The following is a 12634-nucleotide window of genomic DNA, read 5'->3' on the forward strand; positions in this document are numbered from 1 at the left end:
TGGGCGTGAAAAGCCAGTCGTCGAAAAAGTCTGCTGGCATTGGCCTATGTGGGAAGAGGGCATGAAACTCTTCTTTGAGCAGAGGTTCGTCTAAAGCGTAGCCCGGCACCCAGCTGTTGGCACTGGCCGGGGTGCCCTCCTTGGCGAGAAGGTATTCTACCCCCTCTTCCCCCCATCTGGAGTCCAAAATCTCCGTGACTTCGTTGATGCGCTCCTCCTGTGCCACTCCCCCTTGCCCGGTTCTCTCTCGGAGCGGACCCGGTGCCGTTCCTGGTTCCTGAAACCTGTGAGGTGCCTTGTAGGGAGTGAGCACCGATCTGTGGAACACCGGATGCATTCTGGAACCCTCCGGAAGAGCCAGCCTGAAAGCCACCGGGTTGACCTGTTCTTCGACTTGGTAGGGCCCCAGTTGTTTATGCCCTAGTTTCTTCTTCGCCAACGACCTGGCCGGCACTGCGTGGGCTGCTAACCAGACCCAGTCTCCCACATGGATCTCTTCGCCAACCCTTCTGTGTTTGTCCGCTTGTACCTTGTATGCGTGTTTAGCCAGCTCCAGGTGCCGCCGCAGCTGATCGTGGACCTCCTGCAACTCCGACGCGAACGCATCTGCTGTCTGCGGCTCCCCCTCCCCCATTCTTTCCAGTCCCGGGAAGGTTCTGGGGTGCCTCCCGTTGTTGGCGAAGAACGGCGTGACCCCCGTGGACACGTGCTTCGTGTTGTTGTAGGCGAACTCGGCGAGAGGCAGGTAATCCACCCACGTCGCAGGCTGTTGATTCGCATAACATCTCAGGTACTGCTGCATGATGGCATTGACCCGCTCCGCTTGCCCGTTGGTCTGCGGGTGTCTAGCCGACGCCAGGTTGATCTTGACGTTCAGGAAGCCCATCAGCCTCTGCCAGAAGTTCGAGATGAACTGTCGCCCTCGGTCGGACAGAATAGACCGCGGCAGACCGTGAACCTTGAACACGTGGTCTATGAACAGTTTGGCGGTTTGTTCCGCCGTGGCCACCTTCGCACACGGAATGAAATGTGCCATCTTGGAGAACAAGTCCACCACCACCAGCACAGCCGTCTTGCCCCTCGAGCTGGGCAGATCCGTGACAAAGTCCAGGGCCACTCTCTCCCATGGTTCGAACGGAGTTTGCAGCGGTTCCAGCAGTCCGGCCGGCGGTCTGTGCACTGGTTTGGCCCTCTGGCAGGTGTCACACCTCGCCACGTAGTCCGCGACTTCCCCTCTCATTCCGGGCCACCAGAAGTCTCTGGCTACTAATTCCACCGTCTTCTCCTTGCCAAAGTGCCCGGCAGTGGGCGCGTCGTGCAGCTGCTGCAGTACCTTGGCGCGAAGTTCGTCTCCCGGCACGTAGATGGCCCCTTTACGGATGAGCAAACCATCTCGCAGCTGGAACTCGTCGGTCGCTGCCGTGCCCCTGTGCACCTCTGCCATCTTTGCTTGCGCGAAGGAGTCATCCTGCAACGCTCGTCGCACCGCATCCAGGTCAACTGTTGCCGCCGCGCACGCCCACACTGTCGGTGCGAAGATGTGCATGGCGGCCGCTGGCGTTGCCTCCTCCAGATACTGTGGCTTACGGGAGAGAGCATCCGCCATGATGTTGGTGTCCCCCGGGACATATTCTATTCGGAAGTCGAAATTCGCAAAGAACTCAGCCCAACGTATCTGCCTCTGGTTCAGGAACTGTGCCGTGCGCCAGTGCTCTAGATTCTTGTGGTCCGTGCAGACCTGCACCGTGTGCTTGGCGCCGATCAGGAAGTGCCTCCACGCTTTGAACGCTGCATGAATGGCCAGCAACTCCCTGTCCCAGATGGTGTAGTTCTGTTCGGACTTGCTGAGCTTCCTTGAATAAAACGCTCCCGGCCTCCAAACCCCCTGCGGGTCTTTCTGCAGCAGGACTGCTCCCACGGCTCTGTCCGAAGCGTCTGTCTCCACCCTCATCGGCCTGCTGGGGTTGACATGAAGCAGCTGCTCTTCCGACGCGAAGAGACGCTTGAGTGCCTGAAAGGACTGCTCCGCCTGCTCTGTCCAGATGAACTTCTTTTTCTTGGAGCTGAGCGTGTCCGTGATGGCCGCTGTCTGCATCGCAAAGCCTTTGATAAACTTGCGATAGAAGTTCGTGAAGCCGACAAACCGTTGGACCTCCTTCCGGTTGCGTGGGCTTTTCCAATCCAACACTGCTCGGACCTTGGCGCTGTCCATGGCGAGCCCTTTATCAGACAACTTGTAGCCCAGGAAATCCACCTCCGTCACGTCGAATTGGCACTTCTCCAGCTTGGCGTAAAGCCTATGTTGCTGTAGCCTGCTCAGCACTTCCTTGACGTGTCTGTCATGCTCCTGCTGCGATTCCGAAAAGATCAGGATGTCATCCAAGAAACAGACGCACGTCTTGTAGAGGAGCCCCGCCAACACGTGATGCATGAAAGCTTGAAAAACGTGGGAGCCATTTTGCAATCCAAAAGGCATAACTCTATATTCGTAGGTGCCCAGGGGCGTGAACATGGCTGTCTTCCACTCATCTCCTTCCCGCATGCGAATGAGGTTGTATGCCCCTCGCAGGTCCAACTTGGTGAACACTCTGCCCTTCCGTACCTTTGCGAGGAGGTCGTCGATTCGGGGCATGGGGAAGTCCGATGGCTTGGTCACACTGTTCAAGATGCGAAAGTCCACTACAAGTCTTTTTTGGGGCGTGTCCCGCTTCTTAACAAAGAATACCGGACTGCCCCCCGCTGCCTTGGACTCTCGGATGAAACCGCGCTCCAAATTATGATCTATGAACTCTTTGAGTTCCTGCAGTTCGTCCTCAGACATGGAATACAGCTTCCCTTTGGGCAGCGCCGCCCCCGGCAGCAGGTCAATTTTGCAGTCATATGGTCTGTGGGGGGGTAGCCTGTCTGCCTCCTTCTCGCAGAAAACCTCCAAAAATTCCGCGTACTTGTGGGGAACCGCTTGCAGCGTGCCTAGCTGCAGCTGTGACTCCTCTTCCCCTCCTTCCTGCCTGGGCACGATGCAGTGTTCAGCGCAAAAGGAAGAGCCGAAGGTCAGCTGCCTCTGGTACCAAGCCAGCGTCGGGCTGTGCTTGTCCAGCCAACTCATGCCCAATACAATGGGCGTGTCCGATAGTTGAGTGACATTGAAGCTGATGATTTCCCTGTGATTCCCAAGTCGCATCACCATTGGTGGCGTCTGCTTCACCACTTGCCCCCCTAGCAGCTCCCTGCCATCCACCGTGACAACCTGCAGGGGCAGCGTGGCAGGCAGCAACTGTATAGCGTGCCGGTCGACAAAGTCCTTCCCTATAAAGTCCGCGTTGCTTCCGGAGTCAATGGTGATTGGCACGTCCATGGTGATTCCATTGGGCAGCTGGAGCGACGCGGTGAGCCTCACTACCGGTTTGGGCGGGAGGGGGTCCATGGGCTGTAAAATCTCTGGGGACTGCTTCACTGACACGTCTGGCTGGGCCCCAGTGCCTCTTCCTCCAACCAGACTCCGTCGTTTCCCTGCTGTGGTTGTCCTTGCTGCGTTGCTGCAGTTACCATTGCTGAGGCTGCAGTGTGCTTGTGGAGCCTCTGGGGACACTCTTTCGCCATATGCTGTGGATCATCGCAGATGTAACACTTCCTGTTCCCTCTAGGAGGCTTCGCTTTCACTGCTGCCGGTGCTAGGGCTCTGGCTGCTGACTGAGCCCTTGCACCTCCAACCTCCATAGGTTCCGCTCCTCCTCCTGGCGGAGGCGTGGATTGCGCACGCGCTGCTTCTCTGGGAAGGAAGGAGGAGCCCCTGGCTGGTTCGCGCCCTCCACGCCCTTCGCCACTGCTCCACGGACGTCCTTCCAGCCGCACCCCCACCGCCAGCGCCCTCTGAACGATCTCCTGCGTGGTCCGGGGTCTCTCCCCCCTCGCAATTTCATCTTTAACCGAGCCGTGCAATCCCTCCCAAAACAGGTCTCTTACAGGAGCCGAATCTCTGTCCCATTCCAGAGCACTGACCAAAGCGAAAAAGCGGGCATGGTACTGCCTTACGCTGGCCCTCCCTTGCTTCAGTCCATGTATCTGCTGCCGAGCAAGATCCACGTCAATGCTTGACAAAAAGCACCCATCCATCGCTTTAATAAAGGCATCCGCATTTTGGAGCGCCGGATCCTTATCTCTCCACAAATTGCGCAGCCATGCTTTAGCATCTCCATGCAAATGGGACATGATGAATCCCACCTTCTCTTGCTCATCTCTAAAGTCTTTGTTCAGCAGTTGCAGTGCACACATTACATCTGCTCTAAAGTTGGGGTACTGTTGCAAATTCCCATCGAAGTGAGAGACCAAACCGCCTGTTCGTCTCCCCAACCCAATCCCCTCCGGTTTGGGTGTCAGTTGCCCTTGCTTCGTAAGCACTTCCAACCTGACCTGGAGATCCCTGTAGGCGGCAGCTGCGTCCTCCTCTCTCTTCCTGGATGCAAGAGCCTCGGCATTCAGGCGCAACACTGCTTCTCTGAGTTCCACTATCTGCTGTTCGGCCGTCATGTTGTCTGCCGTTCGTGAGCTCGCTAGTAGGCACCCGCTTTCTCTCCTCTCCGCGAGGCTGTAGATGCCCACAATTTATGAGATGGAGCTTACTGTCAGAGTTGCTTCCAGATCCTAGCTCACAGAGGATCACGCTAGCCAGCGATCATTAAATAAAAGTCTTTATTGAGTTACAGTTTCCATTCTCAAGCTGCTGCGTGCAACCCTACGTCTAATGGTTAGATCGGCGAAGCTCCATCTGAGTCTCCGCCCCTTGTACACCAACTTAATATCCTAGCCTTGCTCCACCTTTTCCGCCTGACTGTTCTTCTCTGGGTCCCTCTGCCCCCCGGGGTCTCTTCCTTCCGGGATTCCTCTGACGCTGACGCTGACCCCCCTGACTCTTCTCCCTCCTTTCGGCGGGCTTTAGGACCTGGCTCCCTTTCCGGGCTGCCTACTGCGCCACCTTCCTGTGCATTTGAACTTGTCGCGCGCGCCCAACCTTCCACCTTCCGTCTGACCGTTTCTTCGCTCCCCGATGGAGGTGTGGCCACTCCTGACTCGTGCCCTCCCCCCTGTTGTGAGCTGCCAGCGCTTGATCCCTGGCGCCCTTCCTCTTCCCTGCTCTCTGGCGGTGACGCTGGTCCCGATTTCCAACTGCTCCCCTCTGAGTCCCCTCTGGCTCTATCTTCCTGGGGTGTCCCCCTAGGCTCCCCCCTTGCCCTGGCCACTGGTGCTCCTTTCTGTGAATCTTCTGATTCACTGGAAAGACTCGGAGAGCTCGGGTCGTCGTCATCACTCATCTTTTCTTCTGCCTCCTCCCCCTCGCTCTCTGTTTCCTCCCTTCCCCTTGCCTCTGCTCCTGAACCCCTGACACTTGCGAAACAGGGCATCGATAGAAGACTCCTATGGCTTATAAGTCAGCTCCACGAAGGTACCCATGCCAGAGTGAGACTTACTCCTGCGGGCGACCTCACAAATTCGATACCAATAAACAAGGGAGTGCGCCAAGGATGTATATTGGCTCCCTGCCTATTTAACCTATTCATCAGCGACATGCGAGCACCCCTAGTCAACTCATCTCCAAGTACACACGCGCCTAGACTAGCGGATTACCGCTGTCCACTCCTTTTATATGCGGACGATGCGGTAGTTCTATCTTATACACGTGTTGGACTAACCAGAGCTCTGAAGAGCTTTGCCACGTATTGTCAACTCAACCAATTAACCATCAACCATGTTAAATCTAAGATTCTGATTTTCGCCAGAAGTCGGAGATTATACGAATGGAAGCTTGGCGGAGCAAAAATAGAGCAAGTCCTAAAATTTCAATACCTAGGAGTTATTTTTCAATACAATTTGGGGTGGAAAGCACAAATTCAACACCTACTTAATAAGGCCAAAACTCTGTCATATGCGCTCCTCCGATTTTTCTTTTCGGATGGAGCTTTGCATGTTCCCTCGGCCCTAAAGGTGTTCAAGGCAAAAGTGGTTACCGCGCTTGCCTATGCTGCCCCGCTCTGGGCCGTGATGACAGATCTTGCTCCTCTTGAGACTCTGCAAAACCAATTCCTACGTCGGATCCTAATGCTCCCCCTGTGCGTAAGTTACGCAGCCATGCGACTAGAATTGAAGATCGCATCCTTAGAAACTTGCCTGTGGAAGCAAGTCTTCAGTTACTGGTTATCATTGTGGCATAGATTACCAGACCATTACCTTGTCCAATGCTTATGGCGAGACGAATTCTCCAGCCTTTGGACTAGTAGAATTCATGCCAAACTCCTGAGTTATGGAATCTCTCCCTTAGATTCCCTAAAACTAGATCAAACCACTGCTCAAAGACTGATCCGCCAAAGACTGGATGACATCGATTTACAGCGAAATTATACGCTGGGGGGAGGTGTTTGTTCGCCCCAGAACATTGGTATTACTTTAACTTACTGCGTTCCATCATACCTCTCCTCCCTTTCGACTGTTGCCCATAGGCTGGCCTTCACCAAAGCGAGGTTTAACGTTTTTCCCTCCAATGTCCTGAGACATAGATTCTCAAAGGGCCAAGCCTCCGCCATGTGCGAATGTGATAAGGAGACGCCGGAGTCGCTTCAGCACATTATGTTCACTTGCCCCTTGTTCAACGTGCCACGGGCAAATTTGTTGGGATCAATCATGCAGAAACTAGAGGGTACCCCACCAAAATTCCACCTTGCCCAAATCTTGCAGGATAAGGATACCCATACGACCCTGAAAGTGGCTAGGTTTCTGGTCGCTGTCCTTACCCAAAAGCGTTGCCAAGGAGCACTACAAGCTAATTAAGGCGCAGTATGTCATTCCATCTCATAGTATTTTATTGTTACAGTGGTGTTTTAGCGGCTGTTTTTTCCCACGTGCACAAGCTGTTATTTATGTCTTGTTTTTATCTGTATGGGCCTATGGCCGTAATAAATATTATTATTATTATTATTATTATAAGGGATAGGTCACCTTTTAGTCTTTCCCCCCTTATTTCTTTCTTGATTTGATATTACAGCAGCCCATGCAAGCTGTTGTAAAACAATATAATTGTAATTCTCTTCTCCACCTTGTTTTTTCCTGGATTGTATTTCAAAATGCAATGGGTTTGACCTCCTCTTTCTCTTGCATTAATTAAGTGTCTGGTTAATCTCAGCTATCTTTCCATTCACTTCGGTTGAACTCCCAGTCCTTTGTACAGCTTTCCAGCCCAAAGAAGCCTCTAGCTGCTGTATGATTTATGCTTAATTACCTATGTTTTGATAGCTTTTTCCGGGGGACCAACCGTGCTTGCAGATACCAGACGCCTCTTTTCTTTGGAGCTTCTGCCACAGGGTCACTCCCAAAGTCAGGCTTTCTCTCTGTGGGGAGGGAACGCTGTTGTGGGCGTCTGTGGTCTCCTTCAACTCCGGAGACCCCTCCAACACCTCAGCGTGTCCTTTTAGGTGCAAGAAGCCCTCCTGGATCTTTTGGGGGTTGTGAAGCCTAGCAACCCCCTCTTTCACCCCTTCGCTGAGTGCTCACCCCTCAGAACTCCCAAGACGAGCATCCGAGAGCAGTCAGCGGCAAAGCGGAAGTCACAAGACTTAAGGTTTTACTTTCTGATAAGTAAATTGGTTGGCTTAACGTGTAAATTAGCTTGGGTGATGGTTCATAAAATTTAAGAATAATGCTGCAATACTATCAATACAAACAAAAGAATCAAGAACCTACACGTCTTGCAAGTTATTTGGGAGGGATATTGGGGGATTGGATGGGGGCAAGGGAGGGAATGGAGGAATGGTTTGAGAATGTTTACAGGGCTCGAACCCAAGCTTCAAGAGAGAAAAAACAGTCGCCAGACGTACTCTTGACTTTTACAACAAGGAAAATTAAAGATGCGGTAATGCAAAAAAGGTTTCAGGGTGGTCTGGTGGTTGAGGGACAGAAAGTTGACATTTTAAAAGAAATTCCATTTAAATTGAGAGTCAAGAGAAGGAACTATCAAAATCTGACAGCAATCTTAAGAGGAGCAGAAATAAACTACAAATGGGAATTCCCAGAGGGAGTTTCCTTTACTTACAGGAGAAAGAGATTTAGATTAAGCTCAGAGAGTCAGGTACAGGAATTTTTGGAAAAACATGGGAAAGATCCAGAGTTTCAAAGCTCGGGGGGGGGGGAGAGTTCTAGAACCCTTTATGAGATGCAAAGAGATGAATTGGAAAAGACTGAAAGAGCAGGGCAAAAAGGGAAATCTTTTTTAAATGAATCAGATAATGGCAAATCTTAAATTATTAACTTGGAATGTTAACGGCCTTAACAACAGTATGGACATAATTAGCCTACAGGAGACCCATGTTGCAAGAAAACATGAGAAAATTCTGAGTAATAAGAGGTTAGGGAGTCATTTCATTGCATCAGATGTTTCAAAAAAATGTGGAATTGTTTTGTACATAAAACCTGCACTTGAACCACAATTAATTCAAAAAGATGAGAAAGGGAGAAAATTAATGGTACAAATTAAAGTTGAAGGAGAAAAAATAATTCTAGTGGGGACATATGCACCAAATGAAAATAAATTTTAAAAAATCCAGGATCTAGAAACAGAATTGTTAGAATTTGCAGATGAAAAAATAATAGTGATGGGATACCTAAATGGAGTCCCATCACTAGAGAAAGACAGAACGATCAGGAAGAAAGATATAAAAGAAGGTAGACTTACCAAAACATTTTTTGAAATGACTGAGAATGTAAAATTGATAGATATTTGGAGAATTAAGCACCCATTTGAAAAACAGTTCACTTTTTTCTTGCATGTTCATGGAAGCAGCGCCTGACTGGATGCGGTTTGGGTCTCTAAAGAATTGAAGTCAAAAATTTAAAAAATTGAAATACACCCAAGAAAAATGTCAGATCATAATACTATAATTATGGAAATACAGAAAGACACTCAGTCCACCTTTTGGTGGAGACTGAATGAAGAAATACGGGATGATAAAGTCTTTCTGGAAAGGACAAAAAAGAAAATAATTGACTATTTTGAACAAAATTTGAATAATGAGACCAAACTGCAAACAGTCTGGGACGCTAGCAAAGCGATGATGAGAGGTCTGTTTATTCAGCAAAATTCAGCTAATAAGAAGGCAAAAGAGAAGAAAAAGAAAGAGATTTTACATAAAATAGTAGAAAAAGAAAAAGAATTAATAAAAGCATTAAACAAAGAGATAGTAAAACAGAAGATAAAATTATTACAATCGCAATACTCTATGGTAATTAGTGAGGAAATAGCATGGAAATTTTTAAAAAAATTTTTTTTGAAGAGGCCAATAAAACAGGGAAACTCTTCGCATGGCAACTGAGAAAAAGTGAACAAAATAACTATGTGAATCGGATAAAGCTTAATGGTAGGATAACTGAGAAACCCAAAGAAATAAGGGAGGCTTTTGTAAAATATTTTACTGATCTTTATAGAAAAAGAACTGAAAAAGAACTGACTACCCATGAGTGTGGATTCGCCATTTGTCAATATCCTGGTTTTGTGGGCTAACGTGGGTACCAAGCTCCTGATCATATACAATATCAGCACTTAATTCACATACAGTAGTTCCATAATGACAGGACTTTGGCACCAAAGTCCAGTGTTTCATTCAGCAGAAAGAATGCCAGGATCATTACGTCCAGACTTAAAATTGCTTAGCTTGCACTGCAGCTCATGTGCCACTTTAGGCAAAGGAAACATGCTTCTCACCTCAAGACAGGAGCACTATGTGTTCCTTCAGAAACATGAAAAGAGGAAACACAGGACATAGATTTCCTCCTCTCAGCAGATCATGTAAGCCAAGGCAGGGATAGGGAATCTGTGGCTCTCCAAATGTTGGATTCCAGCTCTCATCAGTCTCAGCCAGCTTGGCCAGTGATCAAGGGTGATGAGAGCAAATCACTGATGGCGCACAGGTTCTCAATCTCTGTCCTAAGCTCTCCTTCTTGCTAGTTTGAGTAACTACATGACCCCTGGGGATCTCCACCTGAGGCCCAATTCCAAAGTGGAGTTTCAGTATCTTTCAAAACTAAGATGGCATGTGGTGTTTGTTTTATTTTAAAATACAATTCAGAAACAACTACAGTGGTACCTCAGTTTACAGATGCTTCAGGTTACAGGTGCTTCAGGTTACACACTCCGCTAACCCAGAAATAGTACCTCGGGTTAAGAACTTTGCTTCAGGATGAGAACAGAAATCGCACGCCGGTGGCAGCGGGAGGCCCCATTAGTTAAAGTGGTACTTCAGGTTAAGAGCAGTTTCAGGATAAGAACAGACCTCCAGAATGAATTAAGTTCTTAACCCGAGGTACCACTGTACAATGGTGATTTCTGCCGGGCTTTTTAGAGGTTCAGCGATCAAACCAGAGTATTTCCTTGGGCGGAAGAATTGGCATATGTCCACTAAGAACATTCTTGGCCCAGACTTAAAGGTCCACCATTACAGAATATTTAACAAAATGTTCTTTGTCATGCTTTAAATCATGCTCATACAGCATAACTGGCAGTGCCTACAATGCTGATGGCCTAATAACCCCACTTCCTTCTACACCTGTGTGACACAAGTCAGCTCACTTCATTTAGTGTTTTCCTCATCTTCTTGGGAGCCTACAAGATTCTCAACAGCCAACATGCTGTAGCAGTCAACTAACATAAACCCCACACAAATTTATGACAACGTGCTACAACAACCCTCAAAACCTACAATGCTTTCAACACACGTGATATTCCTTACAATCCGTAAATGCTGATAAATTACATTGTGACCCATGGCACCACCAGCCATGGACTTAGCAAAACCCATTACTGCTGCTTGAGAGTTGAGGCGGACCACAAATGTATAACTATCTTTTTTATTTTTTGAGGTAGCAGCTTTGACTGCGTATATACTCTGCAAGCAACACTGTTAATGGAGAAATCCGAGGGCTCCCTTGGACAAAAAGTGAAGACCCAAACCAGGACAATTGGAGCAAAACAGCAGCCTGTAGGCTTGGTCTTTATTAAAGACTGTCGCGACAGGACTCCCACCCACTGCAAGATGAAGCAAGATGGAAGCCCTGAACAAAAGGAGATCCCAACTTTTATTAGCTACTAATCTCCCAGGCTACACCCCTAAAACTACATCAAAACTACATCATGACTACATCATTGACACATTACAAAAAGGAGGGGTTGAGGGAGGAGTTGTGGTGGTAACCTGAGAGCATTTGCAGATGACTTAGTATTGACGTTACAGGAGCCAGAATCTAGTACTAAAAGGGTTTTAGAACTGATTCAAGAATTTGGTCAAGTGGCAGGATTTAAATTGAACAAGTCAAAAACTAAGGTTTTAGAGAAAAATTTAACACCGACTGAAAGAGAGAGGTTTCAGAATGAGACAGGTTTAACAGTGGTTAAGAAAGTTAAATACCTGGGGATTAACATGACAGCAAAAAATGGGAATTTATTTAAAGACAACTATGAAAAATGTTGGGCTGAAGTGAAAAAAGATTTAGAAATTTGGTCAAATTTGAAGCTTTCACTGCTAGGCCGTATTGCTGCGATAAAAATGAATGTATTGCCTAGAATGTTGTTTTTGTTCCAAACTTTGCAAATTGTGGACAAAATGGATTGTTTCAAGAGGTGGCAGAAAGATATTTCTAGATTCGTCTGGCAGGGCAAGAAGCCTAGAATAAAATTTAAAATACTAACAGATGCAAAGGAAAGAGGTGGATTTGCCCTGCCAGACCTCAAACTTTACTATGAATCAGCAGCTTTTTGCTGGTTGAAAGAATGGCTACTTCTTGAAAACACTGACATTTTGGACCTAGAAGGTTTTAACAGTGTATTTGGATGGCATGCATATCTATGGTATGATAAGGTCAAAGTACATAAAGCATTTAAAAACCACATTGTCAGGAAAGCGCTGTTTAATGTTTGGATAAGATATAAGGATTTGTTAGAAAATAAAACCCCAAGGTGGCTGTTACCAATGGAAGCGAAAGCCTTGAAAAAGCTCAATATGGAGGTCAAATGGCCGAAATATTGGGAAATTTTGGAACAAGATGGAGATAGACTGAAATTGCAGAGTTTTGAAAAACTAAAAAACAAAGTGCGAGACTGGCTTCATTATTTTCAGATAATGGAGGCATTTAAATTGGACAAGAAAATTGGCTTCCAGGTGGAAAAATCAAAATTAGAAACTGAACTGTTAGAACCCAAAACTAAGAATTTGTCAAGAATGTATAACTTGCTGCTGAAATGGAATACTCAGGATGAAACGGTAAAATCGGCTATGATTAAATGGGCACAAGACGTTGGACATAACATTATGTTCGCTGACTGGGAACAGTTGTGGACCACAGGTATGAAATTTACGGCATGTAATGCCTTAAGAGAGAATATTATGAAAATGATATACAGGTGGTACGTAACCCCAGTCAAGCTTGCAAAAATCTATCATTTGCCCGATAACAAATGTTGGAAATGTAAAGAAACTGAAGGTACATTTTTTCACCTTTGGTGGACGTGCCCAAAGATTAAGGCTTTCTGGGAAATGATATATAATGAATTAAAAAAGGTATTCAAATATACCTTCCCTAAGAAACCAGAGGCCTTTCTCCT

Source organism: Podarcis pityusensis (genome assembly GCF_964106645.2).
Source record: "Podarcis pityusensis genome assembly, chromosome: W".
NCBI lineage: Eukaryota > Metazoa > Chordata > Lepidosauria > Squamata > Lacertidae > Podarcis > Podarcis pityusensis.